At 44.7% G+C, this 21,176-nt stretch overlaps 1 pseudogene; it reads right to left on the bottom strand.

Annotated features, from left to right (window-relative positions):
• Nucleotides 1–288: 288 nt before the first annotated feature.
• Nucleotides 289–20,342, bottom strand: LOC786349 (calpain small subunit 1-like; annotated as a pseudogene).
• Nucleotides 20,343–21,176: the final 834 nt, after the last annotated feature.

The following is a 21,176-nucleotide window of genomic DNA, read 5'->3' as shown; positions in this document are numbered from 1 at the left end:
GATGGGCTGCAATGGGTGTGAGATGGGGTGTGCTGGGGTGGGGTGACCCTGGGGGCACGGCCTGTTGAAGCACGTTGGGCCCTGGCTGTTGACTCGAGAAGCTGGGTGCTGGGGGCTGCTGCTAAGTCGCTTCAGTCGTGTCCGACTCTGTGTGACCCCATAGACGACAGCCCACCAGGCTCCCCCGTCCCTGGGATTCTCCAGGCAAGAAGGGCTAGGAGAATGGAAAGGCCCCTGAAGGTACGTCCGCAGACAGGATCCGCCCTGCGTGAAACGGGGAGAGTCCAAGGTAGCTCCCATAGGAAGGCGATGAGAGGGCAGGTCTCGGACTCCCGTTCAGGAATCCATGGACAGCTGTAGCCCCTCCTGCATGTCCACTTAGATTTGGCCAGTGCCACCTCTGTCAAGAGTTCTGAAGGCTCGTAACCAGCCGGACCAGAGAGCTGATGAAGCTGTCAACATCCACGTTTCCTCCCTTATCTGAGTGGCTTCGGACGATACTGTCGTGGAGAGCCTCATTCAAATAGAGTCCTGATGCTTCAAAGGTCCCTGGGGAGTTCCCCGCTGCCCACGGTCCCTAAACCACCAACGGTCAAACTGTATATTTCCTGCCACTTCTGAATGTCATTCCATAAGCACTAGAATTCCTCAAAGTCCAGCTTGCTGGTCGTGACACTATCGATCACGGCCACCACGCTGCGACAGGTGTCAATGCCCAAACGATCAGTCTTCAGATCAGGATGTTGGGTTATGACGTGGTTGAGAAGGGCTGAGAGTTCTGTGGCAGTGAGTGCCCTGTGTCTACAGTCAGCTAGGCAAAGATCCTCGGGAACTGCCGGACTTCCTCGCCTTCTGGCCTGGAGGCTGGAGTGAGGCGTGCAAGGGGCGGGGTCTGGGCAGTGCTGCGCAGGCGCCTCCCGCTCCCGCGCCAATGACCCCGTCCAGGAAGCACGTGGCGGTTCCGCCAGCACCGCAGGTGGCACACCTGCCGTGTTCCCCCGACCCACACGTCTCCTCCCAGTTCCACCCAGGTTCCACCTTCTCCTCCCTTGCTTCTGCCTCCTCTTGCCCCCCGCCCACCTCCGACCCGCTTGTCACCAGCACCATGGCTGTGAGTCAAGATTCCCCCCGCTCACCGTCTGCTGCTCCAGTCGCCTCTGCATCGTCCCCAGGTGTTGGACTTAGGAGGAAGGCTGCTTGAGAAACTCTTAAGGAAATAAAGCAACAAACTCCGGTTATCTCCAGCAAAAAGAAGAAAGAATTGAAAAGTAAAAAATATTTGCTGCCTGAAGTTTTTTTTTTTTTATGAGGCATGTGGGTTTTCATATTTTGGTTTCCCAATAACTTAGACATCAGAGATCAGATCAGTCGCTCAGTCGTGTCGAATTCTTTGCGACCCCATGAATCGCAGCATGCCAGGCCTCCCTGTCCATCACCAATTCCCGGAGTTCACTCATACCACGTCCATCGAGTCAGTGATGCCATCCAGCCATCTCATCCTCTGTCACCCCCTTCTCCTGCCCCCAATCCCTCCCAGCATCAGAGTCTTTTCCAATGAGTCAACTCTTCGCATGAGGTGGCCAAAGTACTGGAGTTTCAGCTTTAGCATCATTCCTTCCAAAGAAATCCCAGGGCTGATCTCCTTCAGAATGGACTGGTTGGATCTCCTTGCAGTCCAAGGGACTCTCAAGAGTCTTTTCCAACACCACAGTTCAAAAGCATCAATTCTTCGGCGCTCAACCTTCTTCACAGTCTGACTCTCACATTCATACATGACCACAGGAAAAACCATAGCCTTGACTAGACGAATCTTTGTTGGCAAAGTAACGTCTCTGCTTTTGAATATGCTATCTAGGTTGGTCATAACTTTCCTTCCAAGGAGTAAGCGTCTTTTAATTTCATGGCTGCGGTCATCATCTGTAGTGATTTTGGATCACAGAAAAATAAAGTCTGACACTGTTTCCACTGTTTCCCCATCTATTTCCCATGAAGTGGTGGGACCAGATGCCATGATCTTCATTTTCTGAATGTTGAGCTTTAAGCCAACTTTTTCACTCTCCATTTTCATTTTCATCAAGAGGTTTTTGAGTTCCTCTTCACTTTCTGCCATAAGGGTGGTGTCATCTGCATATCTGAGGTTATTGAGATTTCTCCCGGCAATCTTGATTCCAGCTTGTGTTTCTTCCAGTCCAGCGTTTCTCATGATGTACTCTGCATATAAGTTAAATAAACAGGGTGACAATATACAGCCTTGATGAACTCCTTTTCCTATTTGGAACCAGTCTGTTGTTCCATGTCCAGTTCTAACTGTTGCTTCCTGACCTGCATATAGGTTTCTCAAGAGGCAGGTCGGGTGTTCTGGTATTCCCATCTGTTTCAGAATTTTCCACAATTTATTGTGATCCACACAGTTAAAGGCTTTGTCATAGTCAATAAAGTAGAAATAGATGTTTTTCTGGAACTCTCTTGCGTTTTCCATGATCCAAGTGTTTAATTTGCTGCTTTAGGGTAGAAATTTCCTAGATTCAATGATGATTTGTTCAACAATAACTTCAGCAACTTTGTGGTGAATGCTGGACATGGATATAGGGGGCAGACTAGAACTATAAACTGGGATAATAGACAGAAGCTGTCACTGCATATGGAGAAGGCAATGGCACCCCACTCCAGTACTCTTGCCTGGGAAATCCCATGGACGGAGGAGCCTGGTAGGCTACAGTCCATGGGGTCGCGAAGAGTCGGACACGACCGAGTGAAATCCCTTTCACTTTTCACTTTCATGCACTGGAGAAGGAAATGGCAACCCACTCCAGTGTTCTTGCCTGGAGAATCCCAGGGACAGGAGCCTGGTGGGCTGCCGTCTATGGGGTCACACAGAGTGGGATACAACTGACGTGACTTAGCAGAAATCACTGCATAAAAGAACCAGGTACCAAAATTTGAGAAAAAAGATGGGAATAAATTCTAAGGGATTTATTCTTTAGTGTGACATGAATGTCAGGTCATCCTTATACTGTCCCACCCACGTATTATATAACTGAACAGAGAGGCCCAAGGTCCTTGAAAATTCTCCATTTTTTGCACATTTAACAATGTGCAAAGAACCTGTGAGAAATGTGTTTTTGAATAGAGTTAATAATAGCGGAATATTACAAAGTGTGATGTTGGTCCTTTAAAATGGTTTGAGTCAAAGATCATCTGCTAGCATATGGATTTCAGTTTTGCTACCCTAAAGAGATGGCTTCAGATTACAGTATTTAAAAATTTTAGATTACTCTTCTGAACTCTAATTTAATATTAACTTTCACTTAGAGACATGTCTCTTGAAATCTAACCTGAGCCAAAGGAAAACTTTCGCTGACAATACCTTTTGCCTGGAAACGATTCTTTGCCACTCCCAGTGTTCCGGTCTTGATCCTTCTGATGTCTTTTACTATTTTGTTTTTGAACTCGGTGGGAGAGGGCTGTCTCAAAGTGTGATCCATTCTTCCTAGAAAACCTCAGCATCACCTCGAATTGCAGACAAGGCGGGCGTATGGCAGACTTGCCTCAGTATCAGTCTAACTCAGACCAGAGAGGTCCTTCTCTGACTGGGGACAGAGACCACTAAAAGTGTGTAAAAGCTCGGCTTGCACCCTGATTGTGAAGGAATTACCTTTGCTTACACACCTGAAAGAAGAGGGTCCCTGATGGCTCGTGAAACCAGGAAGAAACCTGACCCTGAAAATGCTAAACATATGTATTACAACTGAACACGATATTGTCCCAATATTCAGGAAACTGATGAAAGATTTTCAGTTTTATCCTAGTGATCGTCTCCTGAAGACGCATAGAGTCTCAAATAGTATAGGCCACATCCCTGATTTTTTTAAAATGAACTTTTAGCCAAACAGCTGGTAAACAGGTTTCCTTGAATGCATTCAATATCTTACTGTCTTTTCAAAGATTCCCTTTGATCATTCATTTCTCTGCTAGGCTAACTTCTTATCACTGATTTCTTCTACGGGTGTAAGGCTCATACTCCTTGTTCCCACAATATTATGCAAATCTGTAATACTCCTAAAATGAAAACCATAGTGCTCAATGTGCTATTACAATAAATACTTTTGAATGATAGTCATAAAAAGACTAATTTGGTCTCTCTCTAATTTAAAACAAGACCCTAATACATTTAAGGATTTGAGAAAAGAGGCATTGCTACTTGACTCATTCTCCCTGACCAGTCTTTGAGTTGTTAGTCTTGAGTCTGTTTTCTCTATATTTTCTTAACCAAAGTATATCCTACTAAATCTGAGAAGCAACCATACTAGGTTAAGATTTTGATTCATGTTTCTCTCTTTTCTTTTCCAGTGTTTCTTTCTGATCGTCCCTGATTTCCCATAGCATTTAATACTCATATAATGCAAAGAGCTAACCATGTTCCCTAATGGATTCGTACGTGTACATATGGTCCATATCTTGAAACAGTTTTTAATTTCATATAGCTGTGCACTCAGCTGCTGGTTTCTACTGCTTCCAGAAACCTTGCCAGACCATCTGCAGACCTCTAATTATACTTCTGACCAGAGGGCAACTGGCAGGAATTAAGTGTTATCATCGTATTCAACAGAGTTTCATGATTCCAAAGCCCTCACTCAGAAGCAGTACCAACTGGCCTTCAGAAAGAGACAGAGGTTAGGAAGGCCCCTACTTCAACTGCTGTCTTGCATTCATGCTTCTCTGAGTCAGCAAGTATTGTTGACGCTTAAGAGGAGCCAAACTCATTTGATGAGCGATTTCAGCAGCTGGGGACACAGCTTCAAGTTCAAGTCCCGATGACCATGGCAACCATTTCCAGCCTCTTTTTTTTTAAACTGGGTTTCCAAAGAACTGTGCAGGAGAAATAAGGGCAAAATTAGAATACATTTTAGCTATTGTAAATTCTTTATAGCAAAATGTGCAAACTATGCCTATTGTTGTAAATAAAGTTTTATTGGACCACAGCCAAAAAAAAAAAAAAGAGTAGCAGAACTCAGACCCTGTGCAAATATTAATCATCAGTTGGTCAGAACAATAGGGCTGGATATGTGAACAATAACAAAGATTTTCAAGATGCAGGCATACCTTCTTGAAATCAGGAGGAATAATTATGACTGTCTTTGAGATCACAGCAAATCATAGGATGAGGCAAACTAAATGCAGCTTTAAGGAATCCCCACCAGAAGAAAAGGCCTGCTAGAGTAAAGGAAGCAAGCTAGTTCAGCAGACCTTCTGTATAGGAGGTGACCTGAAGTGAGGGAGTGCAGGATCCCTGTGAAAGCCTTGCAGACCAGGGTCGATTCAGCTGATCTGAAAATGGTTGTCCCCTTTCTCCTCAATAAACCACCCCAAAGTGGCATGATTTATCTATAATTGGTTAACTCCTACAATTTTTTTTTTTTTTGGTTGCATGGTTTGTGGGGTCTTAGATCTGCAACCAGGAATTGAACTCATGCCCCTTGTATTGGAAGCAGGAAAATTTAACCACTGGACCGCCAGAGAAGTCCCTACTCCTACAGTTCTTTATTCATGCCCTTCTAGCCATTTCATGCCCTTCTAGGCATTTACTTATCACGTGCAGTTTCATCTCTTGCTTCTTTATCTAACTCCCTGCGTGAAGGGATGTTTTTGGGGAAAGGACACACACACACACATGCTGTTGTGTTTGTTGTTTCAGGGGAGCCTAAAGCTGTTGTGTTAGTCAGAAGGGAACTTTCTGCTTTTATTTTGTGAGTGGACTGGTAGATAAGAGTGGGATGTAGGGTATGCATGACAGGAAGAAAAGGAAAATTGACAACCAATGGAGCCCTCGTTATATTACGCTGGTAAGTGATCTGATGCTATTTGGCAAGTTCAAGTTCAAATTCCAGAGACAGGTGGTTTTATGTAGAGATGTAGGTATATGTAAAGACAAAGTATTGGACCAGCCTTCATTTTTATTTGAAAATTAACTTTATTGAGAGGTCATTTATGTACAATGTAATGCATTCATTTAAAATGCATAACTCGGACTTCCCTGGCAATCCAAGCTTCCAATGCAGAGGGTGCAGGTTTGATCTCTGGTCATTGAACTATGATCCCATATGCTTCACGGTGAGGCCAAAAAAAACACTCAGTGTGTACACATGTGGAACTACTGCCACAACCATGATAGAGAATATTTTTGCCACCCTCTAAAATTTCTTCTGGCCTCTTTTCTGTCCCTCCCTTGTCCCATCCTTGGTCCCAACCAAAACAGAGCTGCTTTCTTGTCACAGCTTTTTTTGCATTTTCTAGATTTTTATAAAAATGGAATCATTGTCTTCTGTTTGGCTTTTACACTCAGTGATGTTGACATTCATTCGTTTTGTGGATATATTAGCAGTTTGTTTGTTTTTACTGTTGTATAATATTCCACAACTTTCAGTTTATCCATAACCTGCCTGTGAACATCTGGATGGGTGTCAGTCTTTGATTGTTGTGCATATAGCTGCTATGGGTGATTTCCAATTTGGGGTGATTGTGTCCAAAACTGGTATAAATATTTGTATACAAGTCTTGGTGTTGACATACGTTTTCACTTTTTTTGTGTATATACTTGGGAGTGGAACATCTGGGTCGTACGTTTCATTTTTTCAGAAATTACCAAAAAGTTTTTTCTAAGTGATTGAACCATATAACTTTCTCACAAGGGATGAATGAGAATTCCAGTTGCTCAACACCCTCACCTCCATTTGGCTTCATCCATTGTATTAATTCGGAGAAGGCAATGGCACCCCACTCCAGTACACTTGCCTGGAAAATCCCATGGATGGAGGAGCCTAGTGGGCTGCAGTCCATGGGGTCGCTGGGAGTCGGACACGACTGAGCAACTGCACTTTCTCTTTTCACTTTCATGCACTGGAGAAGGAAATGGCAACCCACTCCAGTGTTCTTGCCTGGAGAATCCCAGGGACGGGGGAGCCTGGTGTGCTGCCATCTCTGGGGTCACACAGAGTCGGACACGACTGAAGTGACTTAGCATAGCATAGCATAGCATTGTTTTAATTATAGCCGTTCTGATGGGTGCATGGTGGAATTTCATGGTAGTTTTAATTTCCATTTCCCTGGTGATTTAATGTAGTTTACATCTTTTCATGCAACTTGTATCCTGTTATTAGTGAAGTATCTGTTCAATTCTTTCTCTCATTTTTTAAAATTGAATTGTTTGCCTTCTTACTATTGAGTTATAAGTGTTATTGAAATTGTCCAGTTACAAGTCCTTTGTTGAATATATGCTTCAAAACATTTTTCACATTCTTTGGGTTGTCTTTTCATTTTCTTCAAAGACTCCAATTTTTCTTTTGATAAATCCTGATTTGGTGGTATTTTCTTTTATGCCTCATGGTTTTTGTATCCTATTTAATAAATCTTAACAAAATCGAAGTCAGTAAAAATTTCTCCATTGTTTTCATCTAGAAATTTTGTATAGTACTAAACTTTACATTTAGAGCTTCCCTGGTGGCATGCATGCTCAGTCACTTCAGTCATGTCTGACTCATTGCCACCATATGGACTGTAGCCCTCCAGGCTCCTCTGTCCATGGGGATTCTCTAAGCAAGAATACTGGAGTGGGTTGCCATGCCCTCCTCCAGGGGATCTTCCCAACCTAGGAATTGAACCCGAATCTCTTATGTCTCCTGCATTGGCAGGTGGGTTCTTCACCACTAACACCACTGGGGAAGCCATTCCCTGGTGGCTCAGATGGTAAAGAATCTGTGTGCAGTGCAGAAGACCTGGGTTCAATCCCTGGATCAGGAAGATACCCTGGAAAAGAAAATGGCAACCTGCTCCACTATTCCTGCCTGGAAAATTCCATGGCCAGAGGATCCTGGCGGGTTATAGTCCAGGGGATTATTTAGGTCTATAGTCATTTCAAGTTAATTTTTGTGTATAGTTTGAGTTGACCTTTTTTTTGCATATGGATATCCAGTTGTTCTAGTACCCTTAGATATGCAAGGGGGGAGTTCTTTCCAGACTCTATTCTGTTTCATTGTTCCTTATGTCTATCTTTTTGTCAATACTGCTCTATCTTGATTTTTGTAGATAGTGTAAGTTCTTCTGACACTATCAAGTTCCATCTTGTTCTTCTTTTTCAAATTGTTCTGGTTATTCTAGAGCCATCAAATTTCCAAATATGATTTAGAATCAGCTTGTCAGTTTTAGTAAAAATGCTGACTGGAATTTTGATGGGGTTTACTTTGAATCCAGCGATCAATTTGGATAAAACTGACATCTTAACAATTGCATCTGTGAATGAATCTGTGTATTCCAGCTTATTATGAAATGAGAACCTTCCAATAAACCTATGTACATAGATTGTTTCTCTGTGTATGTGATTCTTCCTTAATTTTTTTGAGCAGTGTTCTAGGATTATTTCTCTATGTATGTGATTTCTTCCTTAATTTTTTTTAAATTTTTTTAAAGCCTTTTATTTATTTTTTTATTTTATTTTGTTTTTTAAAATTTTATTTTATTTTTAAACTTCACATAATTGTATTAGTTTTGCCAAATATCAAAATGAATCCATCACAGGTATACATGTGTTCCCCATCCTGAACCCTTATGATGAGTTCTCACATATCTCTTGTTAAATATATTCCTAAGTATGTTTTCTTTTTAGGTCCCCTCTTGCAAGTAGAATTTTCATTATTTAATTTTCTGATTGCTTTCTGCTAGTATACAAAGTACAATTAATTTTTGGATGTTTAACTTTGTATTCACCAGCCTTGCTAAATTTACATATTAACTCCAGTAGTCGTCATGTAGATTCCTTGAGGTTTTCAACACAAATGTAAATGTAGTACATAAAGCCATTTGTAAATGTAGTCCAATTTTCTTCTTCCTTTCTGCCTTTATTTGCTTTTGATGTTTCCTTTGATTTTTCTTATTTTCATTTTATTATTTTGTAATCAGTTTTTGCCCTCGTTGCTCACTGAACATAACCCAACACTCTGTTAAAACCCTGACCTGGGGAAATTTAGCAGAGATCTCAAACTGAGGCAGGACCAAGGGCAGGAAGATAGCTGAAAGAAGATAGAGAAGCAACCAAAGAAGATACTTTGAAAAAATCTAGCTTGCTCGAGGCAAGCCTAAAGTTTTAGTCTTGCTCTGCGCTTACTGTTATTGATGAGATCAGTCACATCGAGGTCCTTTTGAGCTGGCTGGAATGAAGGGAAAAAATGTGTGAGAGCTCTGAGTGGATGGGTATTAGTTGTGGCTGGAGAGCTGTATGGACTTTGAAACTCCTAGGATTTTCAAGTGAGAAGCCAGTATCAGCCATAACTCACATGCCAGTCAGATCCCAGTTCCCCTCCCGTGCACGTCCACCCAAGCTGGAGAAGCGGTCTCTCTCTCTCTCTCTCCAACAGTATCCTCCTCACTTACCAGAGACCTTTGCTTCTGCCCCTAGCAAAAGCTCCCAGGAAAAATCTGAGCCCCTTTCTGTGATTAAATTCTGCCCATCCCCACATCTTGCCCACTGTTATGTTTTATGAAGGTGTATCTGAAGATGTTTTAAATCCCAAACAAACAGAAGTACAAACACAACAGCAAAACATAAAGGGAAAGGGAAAGTTGCTCAGTTGTGTCCGACTCTTTGCAACTCCACGGGCTATTCTCCAGGCCAGAATACTGGAGTGGGTAGCCTTTCCCTTCTCCAGGGGATCTTCCCAAGCCAGGGATCAAACCCAGGTCTCCCACTTTGCAGGCGGATTCTTTACCAGCTGAGCCACCAGGGAGGCCCTGTAAAGGGGAGACCATAGCATCTATTGATAGGTGGTGCTAGTGGGTAGATTTGAGAGATAATAAAAGTAAAATTTATAGAATTTGGAGACTGATTAATTTGGGGAGTAATGGAGAAAACATTGATGAGGATGATTCTTAGGTTTGGGATTTGGGAAAATGGTGGCCAGCCAGGCTGTTTATGAGCTCTTGAACCCAAGTGGAGTACTCCTCTGTAGAAGAATAGCTCCATAAATATCCTCCCAAATGGTATACTTAGTCCTTTAATCCATCTTAACCATTTCACTAAATAATTAGCCTCCCCCTCTGCAGCTAATTTGCCACATCCTGTATAATGCCATCATTTTCTGAGTCACTAAGGCTGCAGACCTCGTGGGCACCATTGGTTCCTCTTCTCCTCACCCCCCCCTACACTTCCAATTAGTCACTGAGGCCCGTTCATCACCCTCACCAACGTCTCATGAGTTGGCCCGGTCCTTCCCTTCCCCCTGTCATGACTCTCGTCTGAGCCCCATCACCTCGTGCATGAACTATTTCTTAGCTTGAATAGTTCCCTAACTTGTCTTCATACCTCCAGTTGCTCCCAAATGCAGTCCATCTGGGACCCCATGGCCAGAGTGACTTTCTGTAAACACTGCTTTCATCAGCTCTCCCAGCTCAAACATGTTCAGTGTACTCTTTTCTGGACCGATGAGTCACGCAGCATCTCCCCAGCACGTCTTTGGCATTTCTACCTAGGGAAGCTTTGCTGGGATGAGACTTTCTCCTAACATCTTCCTCTACCTCCCTAAACAGTCTTCATCCTGTTGGTCTCAGCTCTGCTCCCAGCCTCCATGAGTCTTCTGGGGCCACCTGCAGCCATCTCTCTGAGCTCTGAAAGCCTCTGGCACGTCATACCAGCTTTGTTCACTTTCTTGTGTTCTTCTCTGTGTAAATCTTATCTGCCTATCTGAGCAGTCGGCTTCCTGATGCTGAGTCAATGGGCCTCTTGTCCAGCCCGTGATGCACAGGCAGTGGAGAGAGAATCAGGTTCTGATCAGCTCACTATCACTGTTACTATTATTTTTTAATGTTTATTTATTTATTTGACTCTGCCAGGTTGTGGTTGTGGCATGTGGAATCTAGTTCCCTGACCAGGGATTGAACCTAGAGTGCAGTCTTAGGCACTGGGCCACCAGGAAAGTACCTGCTTTTATTTCTTGCTGCCTCTTGAGTTTGTGGTTGAAGATGGGTTATGCCAGTTTAGTGAAGATTTGTCTGTGGTTGCTGGTAATATTTGTGCTGTGGTAGGTCCCAGTAGTGACTTGTGCTGGGTGCAGAGATCACACTCTTTTTGACTCATGTTCTCACACCCAGACATTTTTCCTCAAGCATGTTTCTGGCTCAGAGTGACAGGATCTGGAATATCTTCGACATTAGCCATGGGTGGTGCAGAAATCAGCTGTCCTATCAGAACCTCCAAGAAGCCCTTGTTTTTAGTCTTTGTCACCAGCCCAGGTACCTCCTATGCTCTTGGTTAGCCCAGCTTTGGGAGGCTTTCAGTGCTTTTTAGAATTAGTATGTTTCCTCTCTGGAAACTACATTTCTGGGACTTCCTTGGTGGTCCAGTAGTTAAGATTCCATGCTCCCATTGCAGAGGGCATGGGTTCGATACCTGGTTGGGCAATTAAGATCCCTCACGCCACATGGTAAAGCCAAGAAACCACATTTCCATACCCCGAATCAGCTCCTATATGTACTGCAATAGGGAGCTTCCATATTGTCCTCCCCTCTTCCCAGCAGGGAACACCCGTTCACCCTGCATTTATGTTACCTAAATGCATTACAGCTCATAGAGTGAGTGTGTGTGGGGGGACAGTGAACCCCACAAGTGACCCTATGCAGAGCGAAAGTGCTTCAGTCCAAGATGACCTGTGGTTGCACCTTATACAAAGGAGAGGCCTGTTCCGTTTTTCGGTGCCTGTGCCAAAAATTACTTTCTGTTTGCCTCTCCTTCATCCACCAATTCATTCTCCAGTCTTCTGTCCTTCTCTGTGGCTAAGGAGGGCTGTGTGGAGGTTGGACTAAAGGAGAGTACCTCCAGAGACTGCAGCTGGGAAGAGAAAGGAGCCACCTGTTCATTTCCTAGTTCCTTCCTGCTTCATCGCAGTTGTAGCAGCAGCTCCATCATTTACGGCAAAAGGACTTGCGAGGCCTTCCGCGGCTCTAATGCTCTGGGCTTCGAGAACGCCCCCGCTCTGTGTGTCTTTTCAGACTTCAGGTGGTGACAGATTTCTGGTGTTGCTCCTCCTGGCATGTCAACAAGGCTTGATGGCTCCCTTCACCCCGTTTCTTCACTGAACTTCCTTAAACTCTTAATGCACCATCTGTCTGCCTCATGGCCCCTAATCGATACAATGCCCTCTCCAAGAACACCAAGGTTCATCTTTCTTTGCCTTTATCCAGATGCATCTGGGTATATTGATGTCTCCCAGGGTGCTAACCATGGTGACTGACCCTAGAAAAATCTCTTGTTATCTCAGCTGAAGAAAGATTATTCATAAGCCAGACCTTAGTTCTTAATGTGAATCCAGGGTTCCTGTTGACAAACCCTGGATTGTCAGGGTTGCTGGATGTGACCCCTGTTAGCATCGGCCCCGTGAGCTTGACCCTACGCCCTAGGGGGTTCCCAACTAACAATAAACGATCAGGACCACATAATCTTATTTATTGACAGGGGTACCCATTGAACAGACTCAACGGCCCATCTAAAGCTCAGTGGAATATGTCTGCCATCTTCCAGTTCTGAGTTTCAGGACGTTATGACGATACCATTCTTATGATGCTAGCTAGTTTGCCACTGTCCTAGAGGGTGGCTCTGGCCGGAGTTATTCCAAGGGGACTGGTGCTTTTACACCACCACCTTCAGTGTCTTTCGGATATGATTTGTTCACAGTCCTCTTTCTGCTCAACCAGGGTGACATTCATGCTCAGAAGTGTAAAAGCCACTAATGGCCTGTTTCATCAAAGAGTAGCCCTCACCAGCAAACCCTTAGCGGAGTTTGCTTGCTTTGACGCTTCCTAGCGGCCTCAGCGATGTTTTGATTATCCTTTCTGCACACATCATGTTTTTGAAATTCCCAACATATTTCCAAGTTATTTTAGCTGGGTATTTTCCTGCCAATCTTAAAATCGGCGTTCCTACTCTTGGCTTCTTAATGACGCTTGCTGATGGGAGAAAAAAGAAAAAAAAGGAGAGAAAGGATCTATCTTAAGATCTTTTCCCTCAGGAAGTAGCATAACCATCTCTTGCAGAGGGGTTTTTTTCATTCAAGTGCAGGATGTGGAAGGGCCAAAACATGCAAATTTGAAGCGTTTCCAGAGCATCAGTCTTGTGACGCATGCGTAAAACAAATTAGCCAATGGGAGCAGTGCGTAAATCACTCAACAGAGCATGCCAAAAAATTCCATTGCACTCCTTCCAGGATCTAAAACCCAAACATGTTAGCGTTCCAAGCCCTTACCTAAAATATTCTGAAGGGAAAATGAACTGTGAATAACTGGAGAAAGGAGAAGCAATTCATCCACCTGATGTGACCACCTGCTAATCAACGTTCCCACAGTGTTTCGTATCCAGCTATGAATCAGAACTCTTGAGCTAAGTTTATGGCTTAAAAAGCCAAAGATTCCTGTCATCATCATCACTGTTCTTTACCAGCGACTGGAGCCAGAATCTGCGTGAGTCGTGATGTGTCTTAAAGGATATTTGTCTACGTGGGTTGTGTCTGATTTGGGGGAGGAGAGTGGCCTGGTTCCAGAAGCTGGGGCCAATGGGAAGTGCGGTAATTCACAGTTAAAGAAAGGAAAGGCCTTACAGAGTATGGACGCGAGTTTTAGTGTCTTAACCCACTGCGCACCCATGGAAGAAAGAACTCGACATGTGTTAGGAATGTATAAGAAAAGGTAGTTCCACTCCCTTTTTTAGTAAAGTGCTCTTGTACAAGACACAGCACGTTGTGCAACACGGTTCAAAAAGCATTTATTGAGGTAGACAGGAAACAATTCTTCAGCAAAATGACTGCCCTCAACATGCAGAAAGTAAGGTCAAACAGGAGGAGCCCCTAAAAACTGGAAAAAGAGAAATGGGTTCAGCTATAAAAACCACTGCCCTGAAATAGATTAGGGGGCACACAGTCTGGCACTGAGCTGCAAGATTCAACATAGTGCTTTATCAGTTTGCTAAGGCTGCTGTAACAAAGCACCTGGACTGGGTGGCTTAAAACAACAAGCACGTATAGTCTCAGAGTATTGGAAGCCAGAAGTCTGCAATCAAGATGACAGTGCGGCCACGCTGCCTTTGAAATGTGTAGGGACGTCCTTCCTGGACTCTCCCTAACTCCTGCTGTTTGCCCACCATCACTGGCATGCCCCAGTCTGCATCACCCCGATTCTTCCTCTGTGGTTGGATGGTGTTCTCTGAGGGTCTTTCCTCTTATAAGGACACCAGTCATATTGGGTCAGGGGCCCACCATACTTCAGTATGACTTGATCTTAAATCTGCAACAACACTGTTTGGAAATGAGGTCATGTTCTGAGATACTGGCACTTAGGATGTCAACATCTTTTTTGTGTGTGTGTGTGGCGGGGGGATGCAATTCAGCTCACAACAATTTATATATGGAAATACGGCAGGAAAAAAATTTCCAAATTAGGAATTTTCATCTTTGTTTCTTTTCTCCTTTTTTCCTTCCCTTCCTCCCTTTCATTGTCTTGTTTCTTCCTCCTGTTTCCTTTCTCCCTCCTTCCTTCCTTCCCTCTTTCCTTTCTTTCTCATCGCTCCCTTTTTTTCTTTTCTTGTTTCCTTAGCTATAGCATCTTGATGAGGAGGGACGAACAGAACTAGAAGACACTGAGTTGGTGTATATAAGAAAAGGCTTGTCCATCAGTTCAGTTCAGTCGCTCAGTCGTGTCCGACCCTTTGCGACCCCATGAATTGCAGCACGCCAGGCCTCCCTGTCCATCACCAACTCCCAGAGTTCACTCAAACTCACGTCCATGGAGTCGGTGATGCTATCCAGCCATCTCATCCTCTGTCGTCCCCTTCTCCTCCTGCTCCCAATCCCTCCCAGCATCAGAGTCTTTTCCAGTGAGTCAACTCTTCGCATGAGGTGGCCAAAGTACTGGAGTTTCAGCTTTAGCATCATTGGCTTGTCCATAGGCAGAGTAATATGACTCACAATAAGGACAGCCTGCCCGTGTTATTAGGAAATCTCACACACAGCATAATGGAATTTTGAAGACGGAGAAAGAAGATTTAGAAGTGTAATGTGGGTGAGAGAACTAAAGGTGATTTTCAGAAATTGGCTGTGCTTCTAGGAACAGCCATCCTTTACCACTAGTGAGAGCATCCTGAGTCCATAGCTGTGTTACACTTCATGAGTTCGGAGTCACATCTGTATTCCATCCAGATGTGTCACTGATGAGGCAGGCTCTGTGCAAGGAGGAAACAGGACTGATTGGCTCATGCTATGTGAAGCCTGGGGATTAGCATGCTACATAAATCTGATGGGGGTTCTCTGGCAATGGAGGCATGATAACAAAAGACAGGAAAAACTAAATAGTGGTCAGGTTTGTTCAGGCACAGCCCAGAGGACAGAGAAGCTTTTCTGGTGGATTTTAGTATCATGGCTCCCTGAGATTTCGCTGCTGGTCCAATAGTTGAGAGTTCGTCTTCTAATGCAGGGCCTACGGGTTTGATCTGTGGTCAGGGAGCTGAGACCCTACCTGCTTCTTGGCCGAAAAACCTAAACTTAACACAGTAGCAGTATTATCAGTTCAGTCACTCAGTCGTGTCCAACTCTTTGCCACCCCGTGGACTGCAGCACGCCAGGCCTCCCTGTCCATCACCAACTCCCCGAGTTTACTAACTCATCTCCATTGAGTTGGTGATGCCATCCAACCATCTCATCCTCTGTCATCCCCTCTCCTCCTGCCTTCAATCTTTCCCAGCATCAGGGTCTTTTCAAATGAGTCAGCTCTTCGCATGAGGTGGCCAAAGTATTGGAGTTTCAGCTTCAACATTGGTCCTTCCAAGGAACATTATATTATATTATATTCCAATGAACATTATAACAAATTCAATAAAGACTTTAAAAATGATTCACATGAAAACATCTAAAGGAAACCATCCTAACATGGCCCCTCTGTAACAGACAACCATGTCTTATGCTTCCTCGGCTGAGAACGAGTCCTTCACATCACCCAAGCAAGCCCACCTGTTCTGCTCCTATGCTCATGAAGCAAACTTCTCACTTTTAGTTTTCTCCTCCAAGCAGAGAATCTGTTAGTTGCGTTGACAAAAATATTCTCTTCCCTTCAGAGTTTAACACACTTTAAGGGCAAGATTGCAGGTATTTTAGGCTTTGTAGGCCGTAGCAGCTCTGTGACTGCAATGCAGTTCTGCTGCTCTGAGGGGAAGGAAGCCCTAGACACGTGTAAACCTTGGGACTGGGCGAGCTCGTGTGACGTGATTTATACAAACAGACGTCAGGCAGAACTAACAAGCCTTAGTTCGCTGATTCTGTACTAGACCATAGGTAGGACTATATATATATATTTTTTTAATTTTTAGTGAAAATTTGAATTTCTGTTTTATACGTAAATGTCACTTAGTTTGGTTAATGCACATTGCCTTTTTGTCCCCCCAGGAAATTCCAAGGGTTGAATTTTATTTTTTAAATTTGAAATCTTTTTTTAACTTCTTTTTTGTGTATTGGAGTATAGCCGATTAACAATGTTGTGATGGTTTCAGATGGACAGCAAAGGGACTCAGCCACACATATCTGTGTATCCATTTGAATCTGTCTTTTATACGTAAATCTCACTTAGTTTGGTTAATGCATACCACCTTTGAGAAATAGTTCTATCTTCAGTGGGCTTCCCTGGTGGTTCAGTCAGTAAAGAATCTGCCTGCAATGCAGGAGACTTAGGTTCAATCCTGGGTCAGGAAGATTCCCAGGAGGAGGAAATGGCACCCCACTCCAGTGTTCTTGCCTGGGAAATCCCATGGACAGAGGAGCCTGGTGGGCTACAGTCCATGGGATCACAAGAGTTGGACACAACTTAGTGGCTAAGTCACCACCACCATCCACCAGGATCAGATTATCAGGTGCGGTTAATTCACACACTCGTTAAGCTTGTAAAGCATCATGGCAACAGCATGCTGGTTTCTCCCCAGCCTCAGCATACAATTTTATATCAGTGATTTTCTCTTTTTGTTTTTTTTTTCACTCTGTGGGGCCTCACGAGATGAACTAGTTTTGTAAAGGACAGTGTGTGCCTTAGAAATGTGAGCTGACAGAAATGAAAACTGGAAGCGAGGATGAGTATCCAGGATTCCCAGCCTTAGGTGTGGTTTCCCAGCCTTTGAACTTGGCTTCTACAACTTATCATAGAAGCTGGAGACCTGGGACTTTAGTCAGTAGGCAGCAGTTACGTGGTATTGATGATGATGATGGTGAGTAAGCCGATGGCTTGGTGCAAAGGCCTGTCAGGACTTTCCATAGTTTGTATATTGTCTTTTAAAATTTTTAGGTACTTCCCTGGTGGTTCAGTGGTTAACAATCCATTCTCTCAATGCAGGGGGTCTGGGTTTGATCCCTGATCAAGAAACTGATCCCACATGTCACAATTGAAAGGTCCTGCATGCACAACTTAAGACCTGGCACAGCTATATAAATAAAACAAAATATTAAAAAAACTTTAAGTGCTGTAAAGAATTGATGCTTTTGAACTGTGGTGTTGGAGAAGACTCTTGAGAGTCCCTTGGACTGCAAGGAGATCCAACCAGTCCATTCTGAAGGAGATCAGCCCTGGGATTTCTTTGGAAGGAATGATGCTAAAGCTGAAACTCCAGTACTTTGGCCACCTCATGTGAAGAGTTGACTCATTGGAAAAGACTGATGCTGGGAGGGATTGGGGGCAAGAGGAGAAGGGGACGACAGAGGATGAGATGGCTGGATGGCATCACTGACTCGATGGACGTGAGTTTGAGTGAACTCCGGGAGTTGGTGATGGACAGGGAGGCCTGGAGTGCTGCAGTTCATGGGGTCGCAAAGAGTCGGACATGACTGAGTGACTGAACTGAACTAAATATTATTATCCATGTATTTATCTAAACCTGATGCAAACCTATGTTTTGGCTTTACCACCAGTTCAGGTAACAAATTCCATGTGTTTCTCTCCTAGAAATCAGGAGCATTCCAAGGGTGTCCTTTGCAAAAAGGTTCTTTGGGTACTTCACATACCCCAACGCTTCTAAGTAATACAGATATACAGTGGGTTTCCACCATTTTAGCCACCCAAACTTGCTAAAACATTGCATGGGGTCTTAGATAAAATTGGTAACAAATACACTGGTCTACTTGTAGACCATTTAATTTTCCCCAAGACAATTCAACCTCATATCACACACAGTCATTTTTTTCTTTTAATTTGGCTTCCCACCACTAGAATACTGGCTCCACGAAGGCAAAGCCTTTGTCTATTTATCACTATAGTCAAATGCATAGAAGGCCTCCAGTGAATATTGTTAAATAAATGAGGCAACGTGTGAGGTGAGGTCCTGATGCTCACCTGAGTCTGAGGCTTCCTCTGTGATTCCCTTTCTCTCATCTGGTACCCAACTTGGGCATGCTCCATGAAGCCCTTCCTGGGATGTAAGGTGGAGTTTGATTGGCATAGAGCCTTGAAGTAAAGCTCACATGCATTTTATCTTATGGGGGCCTCTTGACCACCCTAATATGGTGCATATTATTACCACTTTCAATTTGCAGATGAAAAAACAGACTTGGTCACAGTCACATTGAGGAGAAATGTTAAAAGCTGTAGCACCGAGACAGCTCCAAATACATTCCACCAGAATTGCAAGCTCCTTTGACTGCAACTTATGGGAAGGGATTTTAAATTACACCCCAGAAAATATACACTCACACGCTTAGACAGTTAAAGCACAATTTCTACAAAAGAATGCCCTTACTAATGTAATACACTCTGATATTTTTCTTCTGTTTAATTTCAAAAAAATTCTAATTGCAACCACAGACTGAAAAACAGCATTGTCTGACATCCAGATTTTCTTGCATAATTTCCTCTCGTATCGTCTTTGCTCTTCGTTTTGAAAATGAAAGGGTAGTTGCTTTCTTCTCCTGCCAGTCTTCCCAGTCTCTCTCTGTGTGAAGTCAGCCAGTTCGGGGAGCAAGGCAATTTCCTTGAGTTGAAGTCAGGGAGCACAGAATGGCCAGGATATCCATCATCTGAAAGGGAACAGACAGCTTTCACAAGGGTGAAAGCAATTCTGATCTGAAAGCCTGGATGTGTCGGGCAGGAAACAGTTAAGAGACCAGTCAATGCCTTGAGCTGCCAAGACCACCACACTGTTCCTCCAAAGATTAGACAGAGAACAGATGTGGGGTAACTCGAGTCCTTCAGAGGAAGATAGCAACGACGTAAATTAACCTTGTCTCAGGCCTGACAGAGGGACCTCGCGCTTTTTGAAGTCTTCAGAGTGAAGCTGTGTTTTATGAGCCCTTCAAGGTTGTATACCTTTATCCAACAGACCCAGCTTAATTAGAGCCGCTTGTTTACTGGTGGGAGGGAAGCGAGGCCAGTGGGGGCTATCAGGGTGACTGCTGGGAAAACAGACGAAGGAGCCTGCAAGAGGGCTGAGGTTTCCTTGAGTTCTCTTCAGCTTGATAAGACTCCCTTCACCCCTGGAGATGACTTTGGTCTATTTTTTCCAAAACTGGAGAAGCAAAGAGGTGAAAACGTTCCATACGCCCGATCCTCTGGTTTGGAAGGATTGTAGTCACCGTCTTCTGCGAGGCTGGCTTTTCTGGTGGATGGAGAGGTGCACCCACATCCCGCTGCTGGAGGACAGATCTCCGGGACCCTCACCCACCTACTGACACAAGCCACCACCTGGGATGTGGCCGAGTTTTATCAGCGGGTGTTTACCCGGAGGCTTTGAAGAGGGCCTGGCACTTCAGCTCCCTGAAGATAAATCCTGTCTTCAGGAGCGGCCCAGCTGGGGTGGGATTCGAGCCAGGGATGGCTGTGCTAAGGGCTGGGTCCCAGAAAAAGATACGGGATTTGGCACGTCACTGATAAGGGGATTGGAGGCCTGCTAGGAAGTCCTGGTTGGATTCCTGGAAGAAGCTACGAAAGGGCAGGAGTTGGGCCTGGTGGGCGGCAGATGGGGGTGCTGGAGTCTGCACCAGGTTTCTCTGAACATCCACGGGAGTGCCTGGGCTCCTGGGCAAGGAACAAGAGGATTGAGCAAGCCTGGGGGTGGAGGGCAAAGGGGGGACAGGAAGCTGCTGTGTCTGAGGGTCCCCGGGCTTCTCTGAGTCCCTGATTGATGTGCGGGGTTCCAGTGGTCAGGAACTGATCAGGGAGGACAGACCTGGGTCCCAGAGCCGTGCTTACCTTGTCGTGGGCAGCTCTCTCCCACCATCACATTCAAACCAGCTCTTTGGTCCTACGAAAGGGTACAGATTCACCCAGGCCAGCCCAGGGCCCGCCATGAACTGGTGGATCCCAAACACAAAACAGCAGAGGCTGCCTCTTCTCTCTGGTGAGAGAGCTGTGTCTTCTTTTCATTCCCAGGGCCAAGTTTTTTTTGTGGGTGGGGGAGCCTGCATTCTGGTTGTGGAATCTAAGGTCCCCTGAAACAAGTCCCTGCCTTAAACATCCCTTCCAGACTGCCTGAAATGACACCTACAATTTGAAAATTTAAGTGTTATTAAAGAAAATAATTGGTCCACAGGGAGATGTGAGAGCATTGTTAACTGTTCACATCCTATTGCTCTCTTTGCTCACCTTCTTACCATCGGGCTGAGGTCTTCACAGTTGAAGGGCTGGAGGACTTTCTGGGGAAGGGAAGCAATTTGGAGTAAGAGGCATTGCTGAGAAAGGCAGTCCAGGGGGATGTCAGCTTGAGGTCTTTGGTGAATCTGGGTGTTTGTGGCAGGGAGGGTGGTCAAAGAACAGATTTTAGAAGGGAAGGTGTCGAGGAGAAGCCAACGAGACAGATGAGGAAGGACCAACAGAACTGTGTTGTGATGACTCGGAAACCGTCCCTAAGGTTTACCTGCCCCTTTTGTGCACTAGCTCTTAAATCCTGGCAGGGCTCTAGTGTCCTGCTGTGAGAAGCAGCTTTCTGCTTCCTGACTTTCAGCTGGAGTATAGGCGACACCCTTGTGAGCAGTTCTGAGCAGGGACCACTCGTGATTCTTGTGTGCATCACCCCCACTCAGCTTAGGAAATGCAGAAGGTACATGATAACGTTTGCGCAAAGGCCAGTCCACCAGTGGAGGGGGTGTGCCGGGTGCACGTCTCACACCGGTATGTGGCCCCAG

Source organism: Bos taurus, chromosome 27 (assembly GCF_002263795.3).
Source record: "Bos taurus isolate L1 Dominette 01449 registration number 42190680 breed Hereford chromosome 27, ARS-UCD2.0, whole genome shotgun sequence".
NCBI classification, from domain to species: Eukaryota; Metazoa; Chordata; class Mammalia; order Artiodactyla; family Bovidae; genus Bos; species Bos taurus.
Note: the sequence above shows the minus strand (reverse complement) of the source record. Positions and strands in the feature narration are given on the sequence as shown.